We start from the raw sequence: 19,179 nt of genomic DNA, 5'->3' as shown, positions 1-19,179 counted from the left end.
AAAACTAAAAACTTCCTTGCTATGTTACAGCATCGGTTGCAAATCGATTTAAAAATTTAAAAATATAAATGATCACATATGTTTTATCTGCAGTTTAAACTTTTTGTTAAAGTTATTAATAAGCAATGTAGTCCTATTTAAACAGGATTTCCTGATGAATTTTTTAAACTAATATCCGAAATGCATCTTGGCATAAAGTTTACCCTCGAGACTTAGAAACGTTCATAAACATCCACGTTACTGCGTTATGTACTTTATAAACGAAAATAAGAGCTAATGTGACCAGAATTTAGGTGGTATCTCATACTACATTAGTTGGGAAGAAAGTACGGCCAGACCCCGTTCTTTTACAAGAGAGGCGTACAGTTCCAAAAAATCTGGGTTCTGGCGGTCCGCCATTTGCAACGATTGCTGTGAGAATGCATGCGGAAATGCGCCTGAGTCGAAACTCTACGAGGAGGATGTGCAAAAATGTTAAAATGTGTGTGAAATCTTATGGGACTTAACTACTAAGGTCATCAGTCCGTAAGCTTGCACACTACTTAACCTAAATTATCCTAAGGACAAACACACACACCCATGCCCGAGGGAGGACTCGAACCGCCGTCGGGACCAGCCGCAGAGTCCATGACTGCAGCGTTTCAGACCGCTCAGATAATGCTGAGTTTTTTTTTTTTATGACGCCATGGGACTTAACCGCTGCGGTCATCAGTCCCCTAGAACTTAGAACTACTTAAACCTAACTAACCTAAGGACATCACACACATCCATGCCCGAGGCAGGATTCGAACCTGCGACCGTAGCAGTCGCGTGGTTCCAGACTGTAGCGCCTAGAACCTCTCGGTCACTTCGACGGGCTGAGAGATGTTACAACAAGGGGCAATCCTGAACGCTGACGTCATCGATGAGGAGGAAGAAGCTGATCCTTAATTTGACTTGGAATATGGACCACAGAAATGAAGACATAGAAGGGACTGATGACCTTAGCAGTTAAGTCCCATAAGATTTCCCACACATTTGAACATTTTCATTCTGTTAAACAGTTTTTGCATTCGTAGCAATTTTTAATTTTTAAATATACATGAGTTTTGTACTAGATGTACCATTAAGGAAATTTATGTGTAATATACATTTTATCGATTAAATAATGATTTTCTATGTTTTTATATAACTGCACTAGCGGTGTAAACACCAGGCAGGCGGATTTTTGAAGTTTTTTTAAAATGTATTTATGATAGATGAAGTTCAGAAATAGTTCGATGCAAGTCTCAAAAATTATGGACAAAACCGACTTTGAAGTTATGCGACCATCGTTAAGGTGCTAAAACAAGATCAATTTTTTATGGCTGTGTGGTAGAATGCTTGCGTGTCACTTAAAGAACATTGGTTCGATTGTGGGCTGATGCAGTTCTTTAAACATTCAGTAGTTGTATGTGCTACTAGGAAACGTGTGAAATTTAAAACATATAAAGGTGGCAACAAACAAGTAGTGCTCGAGACTGGTAATCGCTGGTTTGAGTCTCATTTAGATCATTGTTTTTTTTTTTTTTTGTTTGCTTCCGTTCAGTACGAATACCTACGACATTTAAATATAAAATTCATCACATATATCCTAACTAACTGATATCTAATAGCAATTTTTATGAAAAATGCACATCTTCTTATTTCCAAAAATCCTTTTATCATTGTAAGTACGAATTTTTAATTACTGGTGTTCAATAGAAGACTGTTTAAATAAGAAAAACATTAAAAATTAATTTTTTCATCATTATGTATCTCATGCTTCACGCGGATGTTCATGGAGTATGCAACTTTGTGTATAGTTATGGAAGGGCTGTGACTCGAACTGAGGTCCACACTTGTAACATCAGTAGTCTACCATACAGCGACATGACCTGTCGCGAAGAATTCACCTTATTTTAGCACATTAAAGACAGTCGGAAAACTCCAAAGACGATGTTCTCGAGAATTTTTGAGAGGTGATTCGAATTATTTTGGAGGATTAATATTTGACTTCCCGTGTGGTCACTTTGTAAGTGAACATTCTATTGCACGCTAGGGTGTGTTGACGGTATAATAGTACGTTGACAATTTTATAAGCACTTTCCACTTTTGCTCCTCGGTTGGGTGGGGGGGGGGGGGGGAGGGAGAGAGGGGATGCGTTTCTTCTTCCTGTTAAACGTTGAACGTTAGAGGCAGCTACTGTTATCTCATTTAAAAATAAGTTGCATAGTTGTGTAATTAAAGCTATACCGAAACCTGCACTTCCATGGAGTTCGTTGATAATTCAATAAATCTGCCGTTATTTTGAAACTCTATATCTTGATATGTAAAAATACGTTTCACCAGTGAAAACCGTAGGAAATTTTATGGTATAAAAGGGAAGTACAAGCAGGTTTTGCAGTAGGAGGCAAGAGTGAAAGCTATAGAGAAAAAGCAGAAATGACGCTGTGTTTCTGCACTCCTCAAGTTCGCACAGTGTTCTCAAGGTCAAAGTCTTTGACTCAACACTAATGAGCACCTACTAAAACGTACAAAAGTACGTAAGGCCCGTAACACCTACCGACTGGACTGCAGATTGTTCTACACGAACGTGGATGATACATTCATATCTGCATATGCTAGCGAAAGCTTCAGTGAACAATTTACTTTTAACAATAAAGTTTATTTCAGTCAAATTTTCACATACAACTGTCGTCGTCCAGTAAGAGTCGGCAGCCCACAGTAACGATGGTCGCGTAGCAACTGATGTCAGCCCTTCCCACGAGGAACGTCGCTGGCCCGCCCACAATATCAAAAGGCGTCGTTGACAGCGCCGTCGCTTAGCAACGCTACGCTACCCAATCAGCATAGTTGTAACGTGCGCCGGAAGAAACTGATGTCAGCCACGTTTACGAAGTACATCGCTGATTTCTTTACTTTCTAACTGGCCATACGACACAATAGGGAGTACCCACTAGTCCTATCTTTGAAATTACGTCTACTGATTTTTCGTTATTGGCTGGGACCACCAAACATGTGACGACGCTATAAATTCTTTTAATTTGTTAAAAACTGCTCACAAGTAAGTCGTGACAGCTCTAAAGTACTGTAAATTAGTCGTATAAATTACGTTAACCTCATTTTTAATCAGTCATATAAACCAGACTACAGTGGCTCCCAGAGCCATGTCTGCTGTAGACAGTCCTTTAGTAGGAGCCTCACGTAAATGTTTATTCCCTGCATTTTCTGACGAGTCATCGAAGGAGAAGTTTTATGATATCGCTAACAAATTTTGAGCAGTTTGATTACGTATTTTGTTAGTGTAATGAAATACGTTCACATCCTTACTGTTCCTAATTTTTTATGGAGCTAACCATTCGAAACCAGTTTAGTCATTGAACAATGAATGGTTAAATATAATTAGAGAACTTGCCACATAAGTGAGAATTCAAACGTTCCGCGCGGTCCGGTAAGCAGTGGCCAGCTATTGGCTTGAACAGCGCTGCTATCTTGTACTGCGATCACAGTCCAACTATACACACCAGTGAGTCATTAATTTCATTATGTCAAATGTGTCTTACCATTTATGTCTCTTTATTTGTGTTACATTATTCATGTAAATAATATTTTAATGTAAGCAAAAGCAATGCAAGTTTAGTACCTATTTTGCATGGTTTTTTTCCTTTTTATATCTCATTTGTGAGGCAAAACACAACACAGACATTACCTAAATACAGATACTAAATAAAGTCTGCGAATATTAGGGTAAGCACGAACGGCATACACTGGGAGAAGAATGTGCGGACATTTGCTTTCACAAAAAAACTTCATTAACTAAATAAAAATGGTCTACCTAGATCGACATCGCATTCAGCCTCGTCACACGAGCAGTCGTATCAGTTCAGTATCAGTCTGAAGAAAGGAGGAATATGTAATAGATAATAGCTACTAGCATGTGCACCCAGTTATCCTGAAATTACGAAACCTACTTCGCCATTGGCTGCTGTATTCCTTGTAACTGAAAAAAACCGAATGACTCATGGTGGCAAGTCAAAATGGTTTTCTTTCTCGTATTAGCAATCAATGTGCAAAACTAGTGGCATTGAATATAGAAAGTATTCACAAGCAACTGAAGGTTACCTGACTGGCAGCAATGGACTGTGTACAAATTCCACGTAGCGTACACTCACTCTTCAGTAGTAGCTACCTGTTACATTTTAGTAACATTTGTATGTTTAATAATTCCATTATCCAGTCAAATTAAGGTGACCATATGTTAAAAGTCTCAATAACCACAATTTGCAGCGCGGACTGCTGCGAGACGTTCAGAAAGAGTGTCAGTGAGGTTCCGAAAGGTGCCGATTGGGATGTGGAGCTATTCCCACTCTAGTGGCGTGGCCAGCTGCACTAGGTTTCTCGGCTGAGGATCCAGGGCGCGAACAGCCCGTTCGCCATGGTCCTGTATATTCTCGATGGGGTTTTAATTAGGGGTGTCTGGTAACCAGGGAAGTACGCCCCTCCCCCCCCCCCCCGAAGTATCTATAGTCTTTGGAGCTTCTTGTGATTGTTCTTGCTTTGGTCGTCCTCCCTCCTCATTCGTTTCTATTGGAAACTTCCCTTTTGTGAAGGCGATGGAGAAACCGCACTCTTCTTCAGTGATCCTGACTTCAGCCACGGATCCATGTTAGAAGTAATAAACTGGTCAAAAATCGACTTATGAAATAGGTAGTGCACTGACAAAGCAATTTTAACATATAATGATGCCTGGGGCCGCGTAAGTGCCAGCAAGCGCTGTGATTGGCCGACAAAGCTCGCTCCGCGCATTGGTAAAAGGTTTCAGCGGATCTAGCGCCACGAGCCGGCGTACGAACGACCCCCGTACTGTTGCGAAACAGTCGATCAGTGAAGCCCCAATCTCCGGCACTAAACTGTGTATGCGTTCTCACTTAGGAACCGCAAACGCTGCTTGGGAATACGATCTGAAGTAAAATTACACATGTTTTACACACGAAAAAAAAAAGTGTTGAATTTGATTTTCACATTTTTATTCAATAATTTTGCTCATTATTTTATACGATTTGGTGAAAGGTGGCTGCGGACCCCCTACAAAGAGTCGGCGGAACCCTAAGGGGTCTGAGGACCACACGTTGGGAAGCCCTGCCCTAGACCATAGCGCTCCCTCCGCCAGCCTGCAATCTACCGACGGGGCCGTACACGCCAACTGGCGTCTATCCGATGGAGCATAGAATGGTTTACCTGAAAAGGCCACCTGTCGTCACTCACTGGACGTCCAGTTGCGGTACTGGCGTGCGGAATCCAGCCTTTGTCGCCAATGAATAGCAGTGAGCTTGTGTGTTTGAACCAGGCGCCTGCTGTGGTGCCCCATGCACAGCAACGCTCGCTGAACAGCCGTTGAGGACACGCTGTTGGTAGCCCCTAGGTTCGACTGTACGGTCAGTTGTTCAAAAGCTGCACGTCTGTTCTCACGTAAACATCTCCGCGTCCATCGCTAACCCCTGCCACCTATGGCCCGTGTTGCACCACAGTCGCCTCAGCGACAGTTTGGATAGTGCCATTTAACCACGGCGGAACGCGAATGGTTTACAAACTTAGCATTTTCTAAAATGCTTCCACCCTTGGCCCGAAAGCCAATGATCGTGCCCTTTTGAGCATCAGATACATCGCTCCATTTCCGCAATACCACAACAACTGCGTTGTTTTCCCCGACCGGCCGACACTCTTTTTATAACCTCCATTGCAAGTGCCGCCACCGCATCTGCGAGTGGTTATTCCCTATTGACGTCGTACATAGGTCGCGGTCACATTAATGTGACTGGACTGTGTAAAAATAAATCTGAATCTGGTTTTTTAAGAAATTGTGCTAAGATTCCCCTAACTACTCTAGAAACAGCAGCACTAAACATGAGTAGTTACATTCGTGGAAGTTATAAACAGTGCACTTACGGTAGGAGTGTTGTAGTCGATAACAAATCCCAAGGCGACCATGCCGTCTTTGAACAACAGTGGTGGAATAAAATATGGTACACTGCATATAGTTGTTGGTGCTACCAGGTGACTCCACCATATGAATGTAATTTTTCAGTGAGGAAGCACTGTCGATTTCTGCGGCGTTCGTTGTCTTGAATTCAGTAATGAGTGCATATACAAGAGATGTGACCTACTTTTTAATGTGGCAACCAGGCCACTAATATCTACCACCATCAATACTGAAGTGTTAAAGAAAATGAAGGGAAAGTGGCACCTTTTATAACAGTGTTCCTAAGAAAATTATGTTCCACCACTGTCCTTCTGCAACATACTAAGAACTTACGCAGAGTTTTTTATCGGGAACAGAATTTCCATTAGTCACGTCCTTCTAAACCCGTCTTCTTCTGCTTCGTTAGGACCCTTCAGGATCACGCGTTGCCTTCTAAACCACGTAAAAGTAATTATTTTCCGCTGAAAACTGCCACATTTTTAATGAATTGTTAAAGAAACGTTCAGGTAATGCTATTTTACAATGTTCACATAGAATATATGGAAACCTTTTATCAAATTGTGTATTCATGATCTGCAAATCGGCGGAGTAGTTTCTTTTTATTAATATCAAGTTTATGTAGATTCGCATATTCGAATGAATTATTCATTTACCTTACTAAATGACACATTTGCATAGCGAAAAACTGAATTGAAATATAGGCTCGAATGTTGTAGGTTGATAATCAGATTTCTTTAAAATTTAAATCTGACATCGTCATGAATTTTTATATTTTTTAACCTCTAGAGGATTAACTAGTGAAAAAAGCCACTCATCTGTTGATACATATTTTGGTTCCATTAAATGCAGTCATCATCAAACAGGTTATTTACAACACCACAGTACTCTACAGGGCATAATCCTACAGGAGGTGGTATGCCTTTGGCTTCCTCAGGCCTTCGAACTGAATTACTCGGCCACATACAGGGGTACCTACAGTTTAACAGGGATTCCGATCCATAGTACAACTAAGCTTTTTCACATAAATAAACGTCCTGCTACCGGTAGTTGAGTGATGATCACGACAGAATGTCAATCCTATTGGCCCGGGTTCGATTCCCAGCTGGGTCGGAGATTTTTTCCGCTCAGGGATTGGGTGTTGTGTTGTCCTAATCATCATCATTATTTCATCCCCATCGACACGCAAGTCGCCGAAGTGGCGTCAAATGGAAAGATTTGCACCCGGGAAACGGTCTACCCGACTGGAGGCCCTAATCACACGACACTGACATTTACATAAAGAAAGAATGACAAAGCTGAAATAATTTAGAAATCACAGATTAAAATTCTAGGAGTGACTGGGAATCGAATCCATGACTTCTGAATTTGTAGTTTGACACTTCACCCCTAAACAGTCTTTCAAGAAGTTTTAATCTATAAATAATCACCAAATTTTCGTCTATTAAGAATTTTTATTGTATTTGTACAGATAGGGGTAAAGCAGGAGTAGGTTTAATAATGTATAAAAAATAGGAGCGAGGGTAAGCTACTAAGAAGAGCGTAGTGAACGGATTATTGTAGCCACGATAGACACGAAGCCCACGCCTACCACCGTAGTACAAGTTTATATGCCAACTAGCTTTGCAGATGAGAGACTGAAGAAATGTATGATGAGACAAAAGAAATCATTCAGATAGTGAGAGGAGCCGAAAATTTAACTCATGGAGGACTGGAATTTGATAGTAGCAAAAGGAAGAGAAGGAAAAGTAGTAGGTGAATATGGAATTAGGGGTAAGGAATGAAAGAGAAAGCAGCCTGGTAGAATTTTACACAGAGCATAACATAATCATAGCTAACACATAGTTTAAGAATCATGAAATGAGGTTGTATACGTGGAAGACGCCTGGAGACACTGGAAGGTTTCAGATATATTATATAATGGAAAGACAGAGAATTAGAAACCAGGTATTAAATTTAAGACATTTCCAGGAACAGATGTGGACTCTGACCACAATTTATTGGTTATGAACCGTACACTAAATTTGAAGAAATTGCAAAAGTTATGAATTTAAGGAGGTGGGACCTGGATAAACTGAAAGAACAAGAGGTTGTAGAGAGTTTCAGTGGGAGCGTTAGGGAACGATTGACAAGAACGGGGGAAAAAATACAACGGAAGAAGCATGGATAGCTTTGAGAGATGAAACAGTGAAGGCAGCAGATGATCAAGTAGGTAAAAAGACAAGGGCTAGAAGAAAGCATTGCATAAGAGAAGAAATACTGAATTTAGTTGATGTCATGGGAAAACTTAAAAATGCAGTAAGTGAAGCAGGCAAACGGAATACAAACGTCTAAAAAATGAGATCGGCAGGAAGTGTAAAATGGCCAAGCAGGGATGGCTAGAGCAAATGTAAGGATGTAGAGGCATATGTCACTAGTGGTAAGACAGATAGTGCCTACAGGAAAATGAAAGAGACCTTTGGAATAAAGAGAACCATTTGTATGAATAACAAGAGCCCAGATGGAAAACCAGTTCTAGGCAAAGAAGGGAAGGCAGAAAGGTGGAAGGAGCATACAGATGGTCTATACAAGGGCGATGTACTGGAGAGTAATATTATGGAAATGGAAGAAGACACAGATGAAGATGAAATGAGAGATACGATACTGCGTGACGAGTTTGACAGAGCACTGAAAGACCTGAGTCAAAACAAAGCCCCGGGAGTAGACAACATTCCATTACAACTACAGATAGCCCTGGGAGAGCCAGCTCTGACAAAACTCTACCTTCTGGAGAGCAAGATGTAAGAGGCAGGCGAAATATCATCAGACTTCAAGAAGAACATCATAATTCTAATCCAGAAGAAAGCTGGCGTTGGCAGGTGACAAAAGTACAGAAATATCAGTTTAATTAATAAATCATTGCTGCAAAATACTGACATGAATTCTTTACATACCAATGGGAAGACTCGTACAATCCGACCTTGGGAAAGATCAGTTTGGATTCCGTAGAAATGTTGGAACATATGAGGCAAAACTGACGCCACAACTTATCTTAGAAGATAGATTAAAGAAAGGCAAACCTAGGTTTCTAGCATTTGTAGACTTTCGTAGAATTTTTGACAATGCTGACTGGAATACTCTCTTTCAAATTCTGAAGGTTGCAGGGGTCAAATTCAGGGAACGAAGCGCTGTTTACAGTTTGTACAGAAATCAGAGGGCAGTTATAACAGTCGAGGGGCACAGAAAGGAAACAGTTGTTGGGAAGGGAGTGAGACAGGTTTGTAGCCTATCCCCGATATTATTCCGTATGTACATTGAGCAAGCAGTAAAGGAAACAAAAGAAAAAATTGGAGTAGGTATTAAAATTCATGGAGACGAAGTAAAAACTTTGAGGTTCGCCGATGACATTGTAATTCTGTCAGAGACGGCAAAGGACTTGGAAGAGCAGTTGAACGGAATGGACAGTGTCTTGAGAGGAGTATATAAGATGAACATCAACAAAAGCAAAACGAGGATAAGGGAATGTAGTCGAATTAAGTCGGGTGATGTTGAGGGAATTAGATTAGGAAATGAGACACTTAAAGTAGCAGACGAGTTTTGCTATTTCTGGAGCAAAATAACTGATGATGGTCGAAGTAGAGAGAATATAAAATATAGACTGTCAACGGCAAGGAAGAACAGAAATTTGTTAACATCGAGTATAAATTTAAGTGTCGGGAAGTCTTTTCTAAAAGTATTTGTATGGAGTGTAGCCATGTATGGAAGTGAAACATGGACGATAAACAGTTTAGACAAGAAAAGAGTAGAGGCTTTCTAAATGTGGTGTTACAGAAGAATACTGAAGATTAGAAGGACAGATAACATAACTAATGAGGAGGTACTGAATAGAATTGGGGAGATGAGAAATTTGTGGCACAATCTGACTATAAAAAGGGATCTGTTGGTAGGATATGTTCTGAGGCATCAAAAGATCACCAGTTTAGTTCAAATGGTTGAAATCGCTCTGAGCACTACGGGACTTAACTTCTGAGGTCATCAGTCCCCTAGAACTTAGAATTACTTAAACCTAACTAACGTAAGGACATCACACACATCCATGCCCGAGGCAGGATTCGAACCTGCAACCGTAGCGGTCGCGCGGTTCCAGACTGTAGCGCGTAGAACCGCTCGGCCTTCTCGGCCGGCGAAAAAAGTTCGATTTACGCAAAATGTTAACATGACAGTCCTTCTTTTCGATATAGTTGTTGTATGCACGTAAAAATAATCTTCCCACTTTGCTAAAATATATTTGTAGATATAAACTCCACGAGAATCTTCCATTATAACAGCCAACCGGTTCGTAAAAGTTGTTTCTCATGCGCCTATTAATGTACCCCGAGCCGATTATGAGCTATTGTTTTCCAGGTAGATGGGATGCACTTCATAGCGTCGCAGTAAATTTAGAGGAGGCCTGAAACCTAGTAAACACTTCAAAAATTTTTAAATAACACTTCATCTCCCAATTAAAATGAAGCACTTTGTTTTTGTCTTACGCTCGGTGTCTGCCTCCAGCGCTGTCAATACGGCGCTAAAAATATGTGATTAACGCACCAACGAATTAAAAACGTAAGAGAGAGAAGGTCAATGAGTACAGATCGCTGTCGTAATGAATTCTTGACAGCGTAACTCAAGCAGGCGCCCTTGTACCTTGGACAATCACTCGTGATTAATGAGCAACATGTACTTAATTAAAGACTCAGGATTTTAATCAATTTTCCGGTGCTATATTGTCTTACCGTCAGAGGTGCTCCCCGCCTGATATTTACAGCTGCTGACAAGTTTCACTGACAGCTGCTTGATAACGTACTTTCAAAAATTCGGAACCTTCGTATTTGAGAAACATTATCTCCATGGTATTCATTGTACCAACAGTAGTGATGGAATCTACAGAGGTCGTTAATTATTTCGACCGCAAACACGATTTCTGTCGAGTCATTGCATCCTAACAGATTCCAGTTATGATACTTATTATTCATGTGGTGCGCAACATCATGCAGTTCGACGCAGTACAGTGTGGCATTCACTTAATTGTTGCAAGCAGACTTCCAGGCTTCAGATGTCTCTTGACAATGACCCAATAAACCAAGTACAAAATTCAGAAACATGAGCAAGATTAAACTGAAGTTATCTCATATACTGAACATGAACATACTGAACTCTTTGAAGTTAATATCTGCACATTTTAATAAGTTATCATGAATATAAGACATTGAAGGCTGTGTCGTTCATTCCCATAACTAGTCAAGTTAAGGAACCAAGCAGGAAACGAGTTCAAATAAAAATTGTTATTAAACATTCGTTTTCAAAGTCTAATGAAATTATGAACAAAGTTTCAGACTTGACAGTTCAAATGAATTGGAAAATTAATTAGAACTAATTGGACTGAGGAGTAATCAATAATTCTGAGTTCTTCGTGTAATGTTTCTGCTGTTTTGCATTTCACATAGCCCAAATAAAATCGTATAAAACCTACTTCAACTGTACAGTAAACGTATTTCAGAGAGAGTAGTAACTTAAGAGGCTGTTTTATTTTGTTGATAGCCATGTAGCCTGATCCTAAGGGGATTTTCCGGCTTCTGAGCCTCTTTTTATTCCCGAGTACAACATATTTCTGCAAAAAAAAAATTTTCTCATACATATCTTTATAGAAAACAAAGATTCATATCTTAAATACCATGTAAGTAATTTTTGAGTAGCAAATTGATGAGCCTGTGCAGTACAAAATGGTGGTGAGAATAACTCAGCGTAGATTGCACAACTAATTGGTTCGCTCGACTGAGGGTGAGGTACAGGTCTACAATCAAAATTAAACATATGTACATAATGAGAATTAAATACCCTAAGCCGTGAACATCGAAAATGAAATTTCCTGAAGAGCATTTCAAAATGGTGGCCAAATGAAGACATAGGTACTGGATATTGACCTGTTTAGTTGCTTTTAAATATAAATAAATAACAAAAATGATGATAAATATATTGCTTTTTGAGTTTCACGCCAGAATTAAAAGATTCTGTTTTATTAAATCCGAAACGGCATCCAGTTTTACCAGGTTGTTCTTTTCAATTAATGCTAATTATTGTAGAAAACGTTGTCAGGAGAATTGCACATTTCTAGAGTTAGTTTTGATTTTTGTAAAAATATCTTCCAAATCCCATTTGCTAAAGTACTATTCTATCTAGCCGGAACACTTCTCTGGAAAGAGTGCCTGTCCGAAAGCTTGAGATGTTTCTCGTCTCGATTGGTGGAGAATGAGAAAGCCGTTGTGCCGATAACAGCAGCCATGCCTTTCATGTTATGCAGGGAACCCTTAAATCCGACGTTAAAAAGGTCGCACGCCCTATTGTTATCAATTTCGACGACTTTTACTCTCGAAAACGTGTTTTGGAGCATAAATCAAAATTAATGAATTCAGGGCTTCATTATATTTCTGTGTAATGGCTCCATGGTATCTCTCCATCAAATTGTCGTCAGTCAGATGTTTTTACACATGAGTAGTTGCTTCAGTAACTTCACTCCTCAGTGAAGCCTTATGATCAAAAGTATCCAGTGTCCTATTTTTATCAGCTTGTTTCCATTTACACCAATTTCTAGAACAGTAGCTGTGCTACAGATTGTCATTTTTGAACTCCTGTAATAAAATGTTGCCATAACCCCACGTACGTCGAGGGGATATACTTGCGATCACTGGTGGGCAAGTACAACACCTATACAGACGTTTTCTTCGACTTAGAGAGTCACTATAAATTTACGGTGAAAGAGATATCGATCGGAATCGAAAGGGGCCCAAGCGTCAAGCGCGACTTTGTGCACACTCACTCAGGCAGCAAGCCTGCGAATAGGGTCTCTGGAAAGGCGCGGAGGGAGCCAACCATCTGAACTGGTGGGCCAAGATGACAGATTGGTAGTAGCCAAGTGTAAGCAAACAGCAAGGGTTGCTGCACTTGACTAAGGACGCGACTGCACATGACAAATCGTTATCTCAACATCTCTAACACTGCCGGTGAGTGTGATGTACCCCCACAGCGTAAGAAGGATGTTTCTCCATAACTTACAGTCACCTAGTGGAAGGGTGATTTCAAAACGTTGCTGCTGTAGATCAAGAGAACAGCTACACTGTAATCTTCTCATGTTCCTGAGTGCGATCTCTACAAGTCACCATGTGCATCCCTTAACACGATGGCACAATAATGTAGGCTGTAAGCAAAGAGGGTCTCCATTGTTAAATCTACTCCTCAGATACTGAGAAGTTACTGAAGATGGTCTTCTGTCAGCACGAGATTACTTATACAAAGAACTGAAAGAGCTGGGCTTCGGCATGTGATGTGCAAGGGTCAGTGCCACTCCCACTCCAAGTGATGAGAAATCTGCTGGTAGCAGTGAGTTCACCAAGCTCCAATAACCAAACTGTCACCCAGGGAGTTTATTCAGAAACTCCTGGGGATCCTGATCTCAGCAGCCACAGCTACTGTCCAGGCCATATCTGCAGTGCACATTCAGTAACATCATGGCTGACATTCTCATTCATGATCTCAAACTTTGTGTGTAGAATGCCATTGGCATCCACGAATAGCCTGGTAAGTTTCGTCATTTCCTTCGTGACGAGACCACGAATATTTGCTTCATATGTGAAACACACCTGCTCTGTGCATGCAACAAACTACTCCATACTGACAGACATATGGTTGGTTGGTGACGTTGTGATCTACATTAAGAGGTCGCTGCAGTACCATCAGGTGCAGCTGCTGACACTGACTGTGCTGAAGGTGATGAGTGTTGCTGTTCACACTTCAGCCAAGTCCATCACTTTTGTCACGGCCTATCGTCCATCCAGAGAACCCACGAAGAGACTGATTTTTACACACCCTGTTGATGCAGGGGAGCTCTTCATTGCTGTTGTTCTTAATGGTATGCCCGCCAAATGTAGTTCACTTATTAACAACAATAGTAGGATAGTGGCCTGGTGGCATGGTGCAACAATCCTTGAGGCCAAAAGATCCCCCTGTCTACCACAACCAAACTCTACCTGGTGGTCTGAACGTCGGCACCCTCAAGAGAGGTGGCCACTTCTCTAACGCCTCAGCAAGTTTCACAGTGTAATCTCAGCTTCTACTGGTGTTTTTTGATACTGTTGTTGACAGCACAGCATCTCCTAACAGACGCTGATCCCTTCACAGCACTGATTTGGAGCGCTACAGACCTAGTTGCTGCACAGATTTGGGACTGTATTGGATTCAACTATCAGTTTTGCTCCGCTTTAGCCTTCAGAGGCTATGAGCGGTGGACATTGCCTTCCCCAGACATTTTCACTCCTCTCAAAACAGCAGCAGCCTTTGATCCGTGAAGCCATAAAGCAAAAAATTCTGTTATTTTACCAACTGCAGTTGACAACTTATCTCACTGTGAAGCACCTCCTCCTCTAGTTTTGTAAGTACACACAGTCATCACTGGACAAGCATCGCAACTGTGAAAGAATGGAAAAATTGCCACCTTCAGTATCAAAGATCGAAGTGCCCAGATAATTATGAAGTGGTTCCTCTGTCAGCAGCCACAGATACCACCCCTGCAAGTGGTACACAACATTGTCTCTGATCCTGATGGTCACTTTCATGTCTGCCACCTGCATGGACAAGTTTATATCAGTGATGGACCTGATCGAAAGGGCACATGACTGTCTGGTTGTGGACACCCAGCAGGGTTGCTGGCAGCCACAGGAGATGAAGCCATGATTGTTCCTATCACAGTAGAGTTAGTAAGCCTGTAACTCCAGCAACTGAACTAACCTTCCAATATTACTTCTTTATATTCTTTAAAAAATCGACCAAAAATATCCTGTGGATATAGCACTTCATTTTTACGTCTTATTTTATCATTACTAAGCATATGACCTTCTGCACAACTATTTTTCATCAAGAGATGAAGTTAAATTTAATGAAATTGATGAAAAGTAAAAGACTGTGTGATTCTAGATAAAATGTAGTTTTTATGCTAACATTATTAAATAGTTTTTCTGCATGTTTAGCAATTAATTTTTAATATATTTTTCTGTATATGTTGGATAATTTGTTCTATCACCTGTAATTATTTTAATATTCATTTACAGCTGAGAATGATTGGGATCCAACCAGCCATGGCCAATATTTAAATTAATTTCTACGACTTATTAGGAATTTTTAGATTACTTTTACTCTATTCACTCACAGAAAAAGAACTGGTAGTTAAGTCTTTTTCATTTATAAGAAACAAAATTTTTAATTCATTCCTAAGAAACCGCCAGAATTGCACCATTAAAATCAATCAAACTATCGTACAATTAGTAACATATACTTTAAATTTAGAATTTTGTCATGTATTGGTATAAATTAAGGATAATTCAGTTCAAAAAATATCAGTGTGCCAAATTAGACATTACATTTCAATGAAGCAACAATGCTAGTTTCACAGTGGAAATAATCATTGATTTTTGCAAGCATTCCATCAACTAAATTAAAATTATCATCAGTTAATTCAAATGGTTCAAATTTTGAAATGTTATTCGCAACTATTTTTTTATTAGCAGGAATAATTTGATTATTAAATCCTAACACAGTTCCAGTACTATTTTTATGTGCATATATAATTTAAGAACACTCACAATTATAACTCAATTTATATTTCCATATGGTTTAATGAATATAGTAGGCTTTCCTGTATGAATAAATATGTCTTCTCTTTTAGAACTATATTTGGCAATAGGAATTTCTGTTGTTCCTCCATAACAATAAAGTTTGTTATTTTCTAATGTAACATTTGGAGCTAAAAGGGCTATATAAAAACTAACTAGTGCAACTTTTTATAACTATCTCTTGTAGGTGCAGTTAATCATTTCTTGATTAGTTATTAATAAATTATTATTAATTAAATGAACCATAGTCACACCTGTAACAGAATATGTTTGGACCAAATGAAATACTTCAGAGCAAAAATCAAAAAATAAACATTATAAATTCTTATCTATTAAATGTCATGCACAATACTTCTACCAAGCACATGTGGAAAAACAACATCAATGCTTGGTAATTATATTTTATCTGCAGGATGGTTAAACTGGGACAAATACAATTATTTACAGGTTTGTTCTAAAACATTAGAACAACCAAAATCAAAATTTATGAAAAAGAGGAGACTACAAAAATTGTAAGAAGATTACTACTTTTAATGTAAAAAGTGACGAAATTACACCTCTAGATCAATGTTAAAATAATTCACTAGTACATTTCATAAATATCATTTCTACAAATTTGAATATTGTTAGAGAATATTTAATGGTGGTAGACATAGAGGAAAAAATAGTTTTATGTAGGTCAGACATATTCAGGAATACCTAATCAATTAGTCAAAGATAACCTAAATTATTATAAAACATTTAGCACCTTTTCATGGCACAGATTTAAAATTTGATGATTGTAAAGAAATATCTAGGAAACATGTTGGAATGTGGATCAGTTTGGTTTTTATGATCAATAAAATTAATGATAGAAAATTTCGAAAATAAGATGAAAAATTTTCTATAATTTAAGGTTTTAATTTTAAATAAATGGACTTAAAAACTATGGATGGTAAGCAATGAAAACCTCATAACCCATGTAACTGTGAAAATCTCGAAATTCGAATAATTAGTGACTCTATTCTGAAAGAGGGATTTGAAAGTGCATTGATTTCTATAATCTCCAATTAACTAGGCTTTTACTTCATAGTTACACAGGTAACAACATTATCTGTATTATTTAATATTTTTTGTAGCTGCCAATCTTGTCTCTACTGTAAAATTTAACAAAAGAAAGTTACGAAATTTTCGTTGCTTACCATCGACATACAACACAAATATAAATGATGTAAACATAAAACTTATGATTACATATGAGAATTGACAATTATTTTCTTTTTTAATTGATTAAATGCTAGCAAAATATGATCCAAAGATTACTTCATTCAATTCAGAAGTTGCTAAATAAGCTAAACAAAATAGAAAAATACTGAAGAAATAAGGGAAAAATTTGAAAAATGAAACAAACAAAGAAAAACAGAATACCAGATATGTAGAAAAAATCAACCTGTTGTTACTGCAGCACAAAAACTTAAATATAGAATTGAACGTTTAGGCGACTACATATTAACAGCAACTGAAGAAATAGAGAAGCTCAAAATCATATTGTTTCTTGTTATCATCAACATTTAGATAAGTTTGAAGATACATCACCAAAAACGTATACACTAAACCATTCAGGAATACAACATATATTAAATAAATATGAAGAAGAGAAAAAATTGATAATCATAAGCAACTGCTAAAACAGTCCTAATTGTATAAAATTTTAAAAAATAAATATAAGTGAAAGATTGCTGAGATATCTTAATAAGAGCAGTGATAATTTTTTTGCATTAAGATCTGCTAGTATGTATAAATATACTGGTAATCTACCAGTATAATTTGATAGAGGTACATTAATTATTGGAAAAACAGAATGTATGAACATACCGATCAATTACTAAGGCTTTTAACTAAAAGAATTACTGTACATGATATAAATTCAAAATTTGATTATGTCGATTTAACAAATTATGCACAGATTTTTTTGATTTTTGAGAGAGTTGTATACTAAAATATTATGGATAAAAACATTAAGTTGATGATTTAAATACAATCATTTGACAAAAAATAATTAAGATTAAATTAATCAAGTAGAGATCACTGAGAAAATGAGAACACTGATGAAGAGTTACTAAAAATATAGAGAATATCCAGTTGAATATTTTTGAGTGTGTTATGTTAGAGATTTATTAAGTTGGTGGAGATAAGTTAGCTCAAAATAAAAATTATCATTATGAAATTTTATGTACATCAAGAGATTTAACTAGAAAATTTACTCAGTCTACTATCAACAGTCCAAAATTTATACATAATTAATTACATTTTCAATAATTTACCACACACATTTTGGAAAAATGTTAAATATTTTAATGATTAGTTACCACCTTATAAACAAACCTCCATTCATAATTAATCTTCCTGGCTACAATGATTGTGGTGTAGGAGTAAAAGTAGACAATAGGCTAGCTTGAGGAGATCAAAGAATAAATAAGTTGATGAAGGTTGTAAAATACATGATATTTCATATAAAATATCATAAATATTTAATACTTAGATATGAAACAGATAAACAGCTTCAAAAATTGCAAAAAAAAAATAAAATTAAGACTAGAATTTGAAACTGATGGTAATGGTTTGGGATTATAAAATGTTACATTATCTTTAAATCAAAATGTAATAAGATCATTTTTTAAGTTTTTATAAATTTTATGCTTCACAAATGAATAATTTCAGCATCGAATATTCTGTGCTAGCAAGTGGCAAAACTAAAGCGTAAACAGTGAAAATTAAATTCCTAAGTGAGCAGTTGTACAGAACTGGTATTTTTGAGCTGATACTCAGGGAAGATAGAAAGCCTGAAAATTTCCTCTGAAAGTTTGGTACACTTGTCCTTTAAAATTAATGAATGTTTAACAAAAAATAGAGAAGGAGCAAGTTTCACAAAATATGAAGGAGCTTTTCTATCAGTTTCATTATCAGCATTAGAAGCTACTGGTTCATTAACTGGCAGAGCAGCAGCTGTCAGTATAATAGAGATAAACGAAAACTGATGCTGCAGTGGGAAAAAATGAGGTAAAATTTAGTGACAGAAAAGAAAGGTAAAGGAATAACTAAGTGAAAAAATTATTAAGAATAAGATAGAGCATTCATTAATTTTGATATAGAATATCCAGTTAAACAACTGAAAATTAAACACTTTTTTGTAGTTTTATGATTGACAAATTACCTAATAAACCAAAAAAGTGTGAACCAGGAATAATTAATTTAGATTCTACTAATGATATGGTAGCACACTGGTTTTGTTATTATAAAAACAATGATCCAAAAATTGTATTTGATTAACTTGGTGACAATATACCAAAACGTTTAGTTAAATATTCAGGTCAAAATGAATATTTAAAAGAATACAAGATTAAGATGAAGTTACATGTTGCCACTTATGTTTACTTGTGCTAAAGCTATAATCAGATAATTATAAACATAATGATATTTGTAATATAATGAATTCGATGTACAAAGTACTATAAAGTGTAATTAGGAGATTCATAAACATCA

The sequence above is a fragment of the Schistocerca gregaria genome, chromosome X (assembly GCF_023897955.1).
Source record: "Schistocerca gregaria isolate iqSchGreg1 chromosome X, iqSchGreg1.2, whole genome shotgun sequence".
In the NCBI taxonomy this organism is placed as follows: domain Eukaryota; kingdom Metazoa; phylum Arthropoda; class Insecta; order Orthoptera; family Acrididae; genus Schistocerca; species Schistocerca gregaria.
This window is presented reverse-complemented; position numbering follows the sequence as displayed.